Raw genomic sequence first — 13,084 nt, forward strand, 5'->3', positions numbered from 1 at the left:
ACGGCCTCTACCCCAACCATGCCGGAGGGAGTCTCCAACCAATCTTTCTCCCAATACACCAACACGGCTGCTTCTAGCAAGAGTCATACTATTACTCCCCGACCAGTTCAGCCGTTGCCATATCAGCCCCCTCAGGTACTCAATGGGTGGATGCAACCAACTCCCCAAGTTTTTGGGCAAAATGGGCCGTATGGTCAGATGTTCGGCCAGACTCCCTACCTGGCTGGAACGTCCGCTCAGCCTCAGCCCATTGACTGGCAGATGCGTTTGTTGAATTTGGGAGATAAGCCGCCTCCGTTTTCGCAAGACATATTAGCATCTCCTCAACCAGCAAAAGTCAAGAGTGTACTAGTGGGTGCCTATGATGGTACGGGCAACCCAGAAGAGCATGTTACCTCGTACAGGAATCTGATGTACTTGCAAAGTGTAGATGATGCTACATGGTGTAGATGCTTTCCGGCCACTCTCAAAGGGGTAGCTCAGGATTGGTTTAACAGCCTCCCAGCCGGGTGCATCAATTGCTTTACCACCCTCAGTTTGTTGTTTGTGGGAAACTTCTCATACAACATCCCACCAAGAAAGACAAGTCTCAACTTGGCTACAATTGTCCAAGAAAAGAATGAAGGACTACGTTCGTACGTCCAAAGGTTTAACCAAGAAAAAGCCCAAATTCATAATCTTCCGGACGAAATGGCTTACTCAGAATTTCTCCGGGGATTAAGGCATAATGGTTTTAAGTTTGATTTGGTAAGAAAAAAGATTCGGTCATACGCAGGTGTATTGCGGGAAGCCGAAGCCTATATTGAGGCCGCGGATTTTTGTTCGCTCACCAAATCAGAACAGCCGGCCAAGGGGGCTGAGAAGAAACAATCTTCTCGGCAAGACTCGGCCGGTCGAAAGAAAGAAAGAAACAAAAGAAAAGAAATCTGGGTAGCTGATGACCAGCAACCCAAGTCAAAGAAAACCAAGACATACGAGCCTCAGTATGAGTTCAACAAGGATGGGTACTCTATTTTGATGGAGATAAAAGACAAGTTTGAGTTTGAGAAGCCTCAGCCTCTGAGAGGCTCAGCCCAGTACAGGAACAAAAACAAGTATTGTCATTACCACAAGGATGTGGGTCATGACACGAATGAGTGTATCAATTTGAAGAGACTGTTGGATAAGTTGGCCGACAAGGGTCTACTGAAACCCTATGTGACCAAATCCAAATTCACCTTCAAGCGGACAGACAACACGTCCGAGAAAAAGCAACAAAGCGAAAAGAAAAATGACAAGGAAGATGATGGGAATAGCACTGATTCAGGTTTTGTGGCCGTCATATCAGGAGGCTTTGCCTCAGGCGGCCCTACCATGAAAGGAATCAAGCAGGACGCTCGAAACCTGTCAAATGTGATGCAAATGGACGTTGTTAAAGCCGAGCCATTTCCTGAAGTGATCATAAGTGAAGCTGACCGTGGTGAGGTCAGAGCTTTGCACAATGATCCCATGGTCTTTGTAATGAAAATAGCAAATTTGAAGGTGGGACGGGTATTGATTGATACGGGCAGTTCGGCCGATATCATAAGTCTCTCTGCCTTGAGGAATTTAAGCTTCCCAGAAGATGCTCTCCAAGATATAACTCATCCTTTAGTAGGATTTGGGGGGAATATCATTCATCCAGTCGGACGGATTGACCTTCCCATCCGTTTCGGGCAGAAGGGGGAAGGAAGAGACATGGTCGTCCGTTTCCTTGTGGTAAAAGAGTTGACTGGGTACAACGTAATCCTTGGCCGCCCTACTCTCAATGCAGCCAAGGCGGTCATAGTGCCTCACTTGATGTTGCTCAAGTTTGAAAGGTCAGACGGAAAAATCGGAACAATTCAAGGAAGTCAGAAAATGGCCAAGGAATGTAATCAGCTGGCCGTGAAGCCAACAGCACGCGGCCCAAAGTTGTCCGAGGTAAAGGAGGAAGGAGCCTCACTCCCAGCATACCAGGTCGGCCAGAAGCGTAAGGCGAACAGGACAGAGGAAGCCTAGCAACTAATGACTGTCGGCCGGCCAGATGAGTTGAGGCCCCAGCCGGCCGGCAGCCACCAGGATATAGTGCTTGACTCCAACCACCCAGAACGGACAGTTAGTGTCGGCACTATAGCCTTGGAATTGCTTGGGGATGAGTTAGTGCGGCTGTTAAGAGAATTCAAAGATGTGTTTGCATTTGAAGTTGGTGAAATGCCAGGAATAAGCCCTGACCTGGCCGTGCACAAGTTGGCCGTGAATCCTTTGATAAAGCCTATCCGCCAGAAGAAGAGAAATCACGGAGAAGAAAGGAATCAGGCGGCCGCAGCAGAGGTAAAAAAGCTGCTGGACGCCGGTTTCATTCGGCAATGCTTTTACCCAGATTGGGTGGCCAATGTAGTTCTTGTGAAAAAGCCGAATGGGACTTGGAGGATGTGCGTGGATTACACGGACTTGAACAAGGCGTGTCCTAAGGATAGTTTCCCCTTGCCTAAGATCGACCGCTTGGTTGACTCTACAGCCGGACACGCCCTCATGAGCTTCATGGACGCATACTCCGGATTCCATCAAATTCCTTTGTGGGAAGAAGATCAAGAGAAAACAACGTTTGTGACCGAGCAGGGGTTGTACTGTTACAAGGTTATGCCATTCGGCCTCAAGAATGCCCCTGCTACATTTCAGAGGCTGGTTAATACAGTCTTCAGAGACCAGATCGGCCGTAACATGGAGGCGTACATTGATGACATGATTGTCAAGTCAAAAGAGCCGGCCGACCATCTCAAGGATCTACGAGAAACGTTCGCCGAACTCAGGCGGCATAAGATGATGTTAAATCCAAAGAAGTGTGTATTTGGTGTTGAGTCCGGCAAGTTTCTCGGATTTTTGATTGATCAACGTGGAATCGAGGCCAACCCTGAAAAAATTCAAGCCGTCCTTGACATGAAGTCTCCAAGAACAGTCAAGGAAGTGCAAAGACTGACCGGTTGTTTAGCAGCCCTTGGAAGATTTTTGTCAAGGTCAGGGGATAAGTGCCGTTACTTTTTTCAAACCATAAAGAAGAAAGCCATGTTCGAGTGGACAGAGGAGGCCGAGGAAGCATTTGTACAGTTGAAAAATCACTTGCATACATTGCCTCGCCTCGTCAGTCCGTTCAAGAATGAGAAACTATACATCTACCTTGCCATCTCTGAACACTCTCTAAGTGCCGTCCTTCTCGCTGAAAGAGACGGCCATCAGGTCCCAGTGTATTTTATCAGCCATGTACTTCACAATGCTGAGCTGAAGTACCCTCCAATTGAAAAATTTGGCCTGGCCTTGTACATGGCATCTAAGAAGCTGCGGCCATATTTTTTAACACATTCAATCGTGGTCTATACAGACCAACCCTTGAAGAAGCCGTTCTCAACTTTGGAGGCAAGCGGCCGCATGCTCAAGTGGGCCTTAGAGCTCAGAGGTTTTGACCTTGTATTTGAGCCAAGGAAGGCAATCAAGGGGCAAGCCTTTGCAGATTTTTTGGCTGAAATGACACGGCCTGATCTTCAGCCGGCCGGGGACCGAGTTTGGAAAGTGTTTGTGGATGGTAGTGCAACAGCGACCGGGTGTGGCGCTGGTATTATATGTGAATCTCCTGAGGGAGACAAGTATGAGTACGCGTTGAGGTTTCAGTTCCAAGCGTCAAACAATGAAGCTGAGTACGAAGCATTGTTGGCCGGCCTAAGGATGTGTAAAGCGGCCGGGGCAACCAAAATTGAAGTATGCTCGGACTCCCGGCTAATAGTCCATCAGGTCAATGGTGGCTTTGAGGCCAGGGAGCCGGCCATGATGAAGTACATGCAGCTAGTTAAAAATGAGGCCGAAGGCCTAGAGCTTTTCTCTCTCAAGCAAGTTCCCCGTTCAGAGAATCATCAAGCGGACGCCCTCTCCAAATTGGCTTCCTCGGCGTCATGTGATACTCCTAGATCAGTGTTTTGGGAGGTAAAGGAAAAAAGGAGCATTGATGCCGAGCCCGTTCATATAATAGATAGAAGTTCAACCTGGATGGACGGAATCATTTCCTACTTAAGGGATGGAATACTTCCGGACGATCCGAAAGAAGGTTGGCTATTGAAGAGGAAGGCGGCCTGGTTTGAGATGAAGGACGGAGAGCTATTCAAAAGAGCCTTTGTGAAGCCTTACCTTAAATGTATAACTCCCGAAAGAGGGCATGATGTGTTGGATGACCTTCATCAGGGGCATTGTGGTTCGCATATTGGAGGCCGAGCCTTAGCTGAAAAGGCGACACAGTTGGGATATTACTGGCCGAGCCTAAAATCGGACGCCATGAAAATGGTGAAAAAATGTGACAAGTGCCAGAAATTTTCAACCCTTATTCATCGTCCAGCAAATAGCCTATCAGCCATCAGTAGTCCACTCCCCTTTGCCAAATGGGGCATGGACATTTTGGGACCGTATACTCCTGCATCCGGCCAGAGACGGTATGTATTGGTGGCAGTAGACTACTTCACCAAATGGGTTGAAGCTGAGGCCGTCCGGGGCATTAAATGGACGGATGTGTCGGCCTTCATTTGGAAAAGCATTATCACTCGGTATGGGGTGCCTCAGTCAATGGTGTTCGACAATGGACCCCAATTTGAGACCCGTCAACTCAAAGAATGGCTGGGCGACCAAGGCATTACCCATTGCTTTGCCTCGGTCGGCCGACCACAAGCCAATGGTCAAGTTGAGGCCTATAACAAGTTGATTGCAAATGGGATCAAGCGCAGGCTTGAAAAAGCAGGCGGCCTATGGGCAGACGAGCTGGTCAATGTACTATGGTCCATACGGACAACAGCAAAGAGTTCTACAGGGGAGACTCCATTCTTTTTGGTCTATGGAGCTGAGGCCGTACTCCCAATTGAAATGTATGAGCTCACTTTGCGGGTAATGCTTTATGATGAATCGGCCAATTGGGAAGCCATGAAGACCGCCCTAGATTTCCTTCCGGAAGCTAGGGGCAATGCGGCGCTTAGGCATGAAATTTATCGCCTAAGGATGACAAGGGCATATAACCGCCGAGTGTCTAAGCGGCCGCTCAAGATGGGGGATCTAGTGTTGAGAAAAATGGAAGCTGTTGGTCGTGCCAATGAGGACGGCAAGTTGACTCCAAACTGGGAGGGACCGTACAGAATCAGGGAAGAAGTCCGAGACGGCACATATCGCCTTGAGGCAATTGATGGCCGTCAGATCCCACGGACATGGAACACTGATAACTTGAAAAAGTATCATGTTTGAGCTTGGTTTCTTTAAGTACTTAGCCAAAAAGCTGTTTATACAGCTAGGTCTACTGACCGAGCCTTGTAATTAAAGCCGTACGGCCACAACAATGTACTTTTGACAAAAATTAATGAAAGTCAGGCATTGTTGAATTGTTTGGTGTTTTTATGTTTAAAGGCCGAGTTAATAAGGAAGCAAGGTTGCTTCCAATAAAGTAACGCGGCCTACCATTCTTTTTGAATGGCCGAGTTAACAAGGAAGCAAAGTTGCTTCCAATGTAGTAACACGGCCTATCATTCTTTTTGAATGGCCGAATCAAAAAGGAAGCAAGGTTGCTCCCAATATAGCAACTCGGCCACACAAAAAAAAAAAAAAAAAAAAAAAAGAAGAAGCTGATTTAATTCAGAGATCAATGCGTCCGCCCAAATCTAGGCGGACGATTGAGGCAAGGTATCCCGAACTTGTGTAGAGAACAAGTGTCCTTTATAAATAGGGCAAGGGCATACCTAGACATTTAGCCCGGCCAATCAAGGAATCTCTGAGTTGAGATAATACTCAGGATTTCTAGGGTAAGTCCGAGCGATAGATTCAACGGACCACTCGTACAATGATAGCCGAACGGCCGATTAAATTAATTCGGTGCTTCACCTAGCCCAAGGGCAATCATTACTATGATTTGATTAACCTGCTAGCCGTCATGCCCTTTTAAGGCATAAAAACTACCAAGTTAATCAAACCACTTAGAAAATGGACTAGGCGAACACCGAATAAAGGGGCATACCCCTAGAAGCGTACGAAAAGGCATAATACTGAGACGTACGGAAAACTTGCAAAAAGCATAAAATTTGCAAAAAATTGCCAAGTATGAAACAGAAGTAAGAGCCGCCATAAGGCGGACAAAGCTTTCATTAATAAGACCGCACAAAGGCGGCCGAAATGCTTACATAACCGCTTGTACAGGCGGCCTCAAAAAAAAAAAAAAAAAAAAAAAAAGTACAAAATAAACTAAGTACACAGTAAGCTGAAAAAGAAAAGGAAAGCTGAGCAGACGGCTGCTGGAGGACCTGAGCTCTACTTAGCCGTGTTATCTGTGGCAGGCTCCTCCGCTATCTTGGCGTCCTTGGCCGGGGCAGCCTTCTTGTCCGCCTCCTCCTCCTCCTCATCCCCGTCCTCTCCGGACTCGGGGGAAGTAACTACTAGTTCTGGAGGAGGCATGCCGGCCTTCCTTGCCTCTTCTTTAAGGCAGACGTACTGAAGCCGCTTTTTGAAGCGTTCCTCGTAGTAGGCGGCTTCACCTTCGTCCACCATCAAGTTGAAGGCATCATAGAAGTATGCCTTAAGCCTGTCTTCTGCATTTTGCTCGATGCGGATGACTTCTTCAACGCTGATCGGCCGAGGAGTTTTAAGTTGCTCCTCATAGTCCGCAAGGGACTTCTTTAGGGTTTCCACCTCGGCCTTCAACGCGTCCGCTTCATCTAGCGCAGACTTAAGGTTGGCTTGTGCCATCTTCAGTTCGCTCTTCAGGGCCTCGGACGCCTCGAAGCCCAACCGCCATTTTTCCTTTTCCAGGACGGCCTCGTCCCTCTCAACCCTCATGGCCTCCCTGGCCAAGGACTCCTGTTCGAGTGCCTGGCCCAGTTTGACCAGGTCCTCTGTTTGCCGCGCCGCTTTGTCGGACAGCGCGGTTATTTGGGTCTCAAAGTGTACCCTTTGGACGGCGGCCGTCCCAGTTACAGCGTCCTCAGCTTTCCTGATTTCAATCCAAGCGTTCTTCAACCGTTCATTCTCCTTGTCCTTCCAATCTAGGAAGGCGTTCAAACGGAGGAAGAGCTGCGGACAGAAGGAAGAAACTCAGTCAAAAATATAAAAAGTTGGCTAAGTGTTGGAGAGCAAAAACATAAGGAGATAGAAGTCTACCTCGGCACTGCAGTTCAGCATGGGGCCGAGGAAGCCTTCGTTGATCCCCCGCAGCTTATCACGCTGCGCTTGTGGGACCGCGCGAACCATGGCCTCGCGCATGGCCTTCCTGTCCGCGCCAGTCAGTGACTGGCCGGGTACCCTCAACTGCATCTCCTCTGATATATCTGCGGACGACCGTGTAAGAGAAGTTAGCTGAATTTTACAACAGACTTATAAAAAGTGAGGAAAAAGATGGCTAACCAGTGGAGAAGGTTGGAGGAGAACGGTTGGTGGGAGGAGGCGGTAAAGGAGCTTCCTCCTCTTCCGGACGGCTCCCTTCAGCGTCGCTGGACGGTGGGTTGACCAGCACCGTCCCGATCCAGCGACCGGTCATTTGTTCTGGGGTTAACCTATCCCCACCGTCCGAAGGGACGGACTCCTCACGGACCTGACCAGCAACAGGTTCCGTGGGCTTGGAGGCCCCGCTTTGTGTCAGCCGGGGTTGTTCTCCTTTAGACTGCGTTGTAGCAGTCTGCGACTTTGCCATGGCCGCTGCTTGAGAAGACGTCTTGGAAGCAACCGTCTTTCTCCTCTTGGATGCGTTCGCATCAGGAGTGGACGTGGCCGGCTGCTTCCGCCTGGCCTTCGGGGTGGAAGAGGAGGTCTGCAAAAACACCAAGTCAGAACAATTTGATGGCGTCCGTGCGATTTGGGAAAGGAGCTCCCTGTCAGCATGCATGAACGGACATAGAGCGTCCGTGCAAACTCAGGAAGTAGGCTCCTTCCAATATAGCAGAGCGGACGCATTAAGAAATGAGAAATTCAAAAAATAAGCTAAGTGTTTACCTCTTTGAGTTGCTCGTACATCTTGAAGCGAGCCTTGTATCTGGCCAAGTCCACCTCGGACATCTCAACCTCCGCTTTTTGGGCCGAGTCAAGCATAGCGTACGCCTCCGCTGCAAAAACAGAAGGCAAAAGTGTTAGAATATTTTTCTGAAGAATTCTATGTGCGTACAGAAAAGTTTATATATCTAGGTGCCCACCTTGGGGCATGTTCTGGTACAGGCCGTACGCAGACATGAAGATAGGGTCCCTAAGCCAATTGGCAAGTGGAACCCAATGGCTAGGGACCCGTTCAGTTTTGTTGCCCCGCCTGACTCGATTAACTTTGAAGTACTCGAGCTGGTGTTCGTGGCTTGGGTGGATGGGCGGCTTGTCAGGCTTGAGGTCTCCGCGTCCGAGTTGAATAGGCTCTGGACGGCACCTGTTCATGCGGAGGTTGAACTCCGCGTCCTGAGTTTTGATACGGTAGAAACGGTGCTTCCAGTCCCTCCACTTACTGACACGGTCGACCACGACCATGTAATCCCTGGTTGCACTCAAGATAAGCCAACCATCCACCTCCTTTTCCAGCCGAGTGAGTGAGTGCATCTCACAAAAGACCGCAAAGTCTGGTGTAAATTTCTTAGCGATGCACGTCACTAAGTACCCAAAGATGTTCAACCAACTGTTTGGCGTCAGTTGGAAGAGGCCGATGTCATACTCGTCCAGGACAGTCCGGACGAATGGGTGAAGAGGGAAGCGGAGCCCTACATCAAAGGCGGCCCGGTAAACGCAAAACGCTCGTTTGCGCGGCTTCTCCTCATCCCAGATAGCCACAGCAATGGCCTTCCTGGGGACTTGAATCTCGAATCCCTCCCCCAAATGGAGGGACTCCTTATACTTCTCAAAATCTTTCTTTAAAAACTTTAGGGCTGTCTCCCCAATTGTACAGGCGTACGGGTCCCTAAAGTTATCAATGTTGGCGACGGTCTCTTCGACCGCCTCCTCGCCCTCGGCTGTCTCACCCACGGCCTCTTTTTCAACTTCCTCCTCTTCCACTTGGTGAGAAGGGGCACTCCCAAACTCTGAAGACAGCACTCTGTCCAAATCTGCTGCCTCGGCCGAGCTTCGGCCCCTTGAGCTTGGGACGCCCATCGAAGAAGGAACGTCCTCCTCGACCATTGGACGCTTGCCTTTATCCTTGGCAGCGTCCGCCCCATTTCCCGAAGGAGGGGCGCTGCGAATAGGCAGAGCGGACGGTTCACGGATTGAGATTCCTGTCAAGGGTCTGTCCGCCCCACCCAGTTGAGGCCGAGGTTGAGAAGAAGGGACGGACGAACCAGAAGCGTCCGCCCCCGGGTTGGAAGGGTTGTCCATACAGGCTACCAGTTCAGCCCCATCCATGACTGAATTGGCAAATTGAGGGAACCTAAGTTCCGGAGCGGGTGCGGACGAGGCGCCTTCAGCTCTAAGACGTTCCTCGAAGGAAGAAGTGACCTCCACGGCCAAGTGATGAGAGCCAGTGGAGGCGGTCGTTGTTTGGGCGGTGGAGTCAGTCTCCACCATTGTACTTGGATCACTAGGGTCATAAAGGACCCTAGGATGAACCAGACTTCCGTCTGGGTTCCTGGCCGCGTTAAGCTCACGCGTACGCATGGTTCTCGCCATTGCCTGTTGGGACAGAGAAGAATAAGTGGGGGTGAGTATGTACGCATCAGACATAGACTCACTCCAGGGAGGAGACAACTCTTCTCCGTCCACTCTAGATTCCTCAGTCCCAGGCGAACGGCCGGCCTCATGAGAAGAGTCGGACGAAGCCGAGTATGGATCCAGAATTGAAGTAAAAGAAAAAGAAAACGAGTAAAAGAGAAGATGTAGACGGCCTACCTCTGTACGTTCTGAAAGTTCTGAAGGTGGTGGTGAAGTTCTTGAAGATTGACCGGAAAGCTCAAAAATGCCCGGAAAACTCAAACTCACGGCGGCGCTCTTGAAGATTAAGGGAAAAATAACTTTCTCTCGCTAGAACGCTCTGACTTCTCTCTAGAATTCACAATTGGGTAAAGTGTGAAAATGAGAATTCACCTCCCATATTTATAGAGTGAATTCAGGAGGGCAAAATGGTAAAACCATCTTTCCCGCCTAAACACTCAAACGGTAATTTCTTGAGAAATCACTCGAAGAAAGGGCCAGGACGACGTTAGGGTTCTGTTAACTTGTGAAAGAGACCAGATGAACAATTAACACCTTCAGCACTTAGTCTCCAAAAATTGAGAAAATCTAAGAGGAAAAGCGTCCGCCCAGTTCTCAGACGTACAAAGCATGATTAGAAAGCCAGGAAGTACATCTGAAATCATGGAAGCCCAGATTACCCCAAAGAAGATATATGGCCGTTCTGGGTGGTTAGGAGATCAACTCCTCCCAGAGTACCAGAACGTCCAGTCCCATTAAAGTGGCCGTTCTGGTCAGTTAGGAGATCAACTCCTCCCAGAGTACCAGGACGTCCAGTCCCATTAAAGTGGCCGTTCTGGTCAGTTAGGAGATCAACTCCTCCCAGAGTACCAGGACGTCCAGTCCCATTAAAGTGGCCGTTCTGGTCAGTTAGGAGATCAACTCCTCCCAGAGTACCAGAACGTCCGGTCCCACTAAAGTGGCCGTTCTGGTCAGTTAGGAGATCAACTCCTTCCAGAGTACCAGGACGTCCAGAGTGCAAGATCAGAGGAGGCGGCCAGTAAGTGTACGAGCCACCCCCTCTGAGGGGCAAATGTTTAGGGTAAAAATACCCCAGGTACGTGGCCCAATCTCATAGTGACACGTGGCCCAATAAACAGGTGACACGTGGCCCTATGAGAATGTGACACGTGTCCACTGGTCATAGTGACACATGTCAGCCATCTCTAAATGCCCCAATGCTAAAATCAGAAAGAGAAAAGGGCCCTGATGACCTCAGGCCCAAATCCCGAGAAAACCTTGAAAGCCGTAAAACGGCGCCCCTTACGACACGTGGCGACTTCTGATTGCGCAGCCAATCATGTCACGAAATTCTAGGGTATAAACCCTAGAGGGGTACATGTTCTCACCCCTATAAATACCCCAATCATTTATGATGGGAGGGGGATTTGGCGACATAACATAAATACAGAGCATCAAAACGCTCCAACTTCTCTCTACTTTCTCTCTCTAGCCTTTTCCGTTTCCGTTCACTAACTTGAGCGTCGGAGGCGAATATTCCGTACACCGGAATATTCGTTATTTTGCAGGTGTCCGAGTCTCATTGCCAGCAGAGCGTGACCAGTATCCGAGGGAATCACAAAAAACCCCGAAACACATCTCAATACACATATTAGTTAGATAATCATCATTTGTTTACAATCATCAAAACCTTACAACAATGAGGCTTTACTTATCGAAGGAGGTAGGAAAGGAACACCCTAATCCCATTTCCTACCGGAAATGGTAGGGCTTGAAGACAAGGAAAGGAACTTAACATTGAAATGGTAAGTTCAATGTTTTATTTACAATGTTTACTTCGGGCGGGACACCTACCGGCTACCACCTTTGCGGCTGGTCGTGCTATCGCCTTGACTTAATTTTATGCCTCGGCTTAAAAAGGTGTAAACCCTTATGATCTAATAATGCTAATTTTGGTATATATAGTGTATTTTTCACCTATAAAATATCTCTTTTATTTGTTACACTACATCACCAACATCATCTATACCTAATTACCTATTGATCTATCCCTCCTATTATCGTTTGGACTAGTTGAACAACTTCAGTTTCAATTGTCAATAATTAGCTCAAAATTATTAGACAAATCATCTCACTTATAATCTTCTATTGGCTGAATACTGATCATATATCTCTCAACTTTGAGTTAGCATTCTTGCTTGTGACAATTTTTTTTGTTCTTGTTAAATGATTACATACAAAGTATAAACCTTTCCACCTATTTATTTCTTATCAATTTAGAGAAACACAAAGTATATTAAATATTAACTTATTCTCCATAAATATTACCATGATCAATAATACCATTACTCAATAGTCTTAAAGGCCAATGACATAATTTTACAAAAATAGTGACGTAATTTCAATTGTTGTTGTTGGTTCATGTAACCGACCTTATCTTTTGGAGTTAAAATTCGATTATTGTATTTGTTGTAGTAACACAGCTTTAAACAGTGTTCTATAGAGAATGTATTAACAATAGCCTAAAATCTAAATCTTTTTTTTTTTTTTAATTTTTTTTTTCATGAGAACAATTGATCAATACAAAAAGAAAGAAGACATAGTATGCGAAAAGAAGTTGGCAAAGAACATGCTTAATTGTTTTTCCAAAGACTACAAGTCAAAAAGGTACACAAAAAAAAGTGCATATACAATTGGAAAAATTCCACATTTTCTAAAAAATATGATAATGTCTCTATAATGGCTCTCTTTAACACAACACATCAGATTTGGCTTAGTGAGAAACAAAGATGAAGAAGAGAATATATTAATATCTTTATTAGTATAAATTTAATGAATTAAGGAGTAATTAATTAAAAAGAGATTAATAACAAAACCCAAAATGTTCCTGTCCTAAAATTGAAGTTGATTGGTGTCAGTAAAATTGTGCCCCTCCGTACAATGGTGAACAAAAGTAAAGATAATAAGTTATGGTGCAATAACAGTCGTCACATGCTCTAGCCGGTCCTCTTGTTTGCTGGTGGAGACATGGTGTACACTTTAGAATTCAACAACATGGCCTGCCCGGGGACAACGTACTCTCGCTTAAAGTTGTACTCATATACTCTATTTGTCCCTTTAAAATTGTCTCGCTTTTCTTTTTTATTTGACCTTTTGAATTTGCCTCATGTTGTAAATGACTACAAGGCATGACCTATGACTATTTTACTTGTGCATAACACTTCATAATTTTATTCTAACCAATTTACTCTCGTCTTTAGATGTGTATATCTATATCTTACCAATTTTTGGGAGAAAGGTAGACGTTAATTTGATTAGTAGTATTTCCCAATAGGTAAAATGGGCCAAGCCCATTATCAAGAGTTAAGCCCTAAATCGAGTAGGGTAACAGCCATATATTTAGTCAGAAGTTAGGCACAAATGG

The sequence above is a fragment of the Chenopodium album genome, chromosome 20 (genome assembly GCF_948465745.1).
Source record: "Chenopodium album chromosome 20, dcCheAlbu1.1, whole genome shotgun sequence".
In the NCBI taxonomy this organism is placed as follows: Eukaryota; Viridiplantae; Streptophyta; class Magnoliopsida; order Caryophyllales; family Amaranthaceae; genus Chenopodium; species Chenopodium album.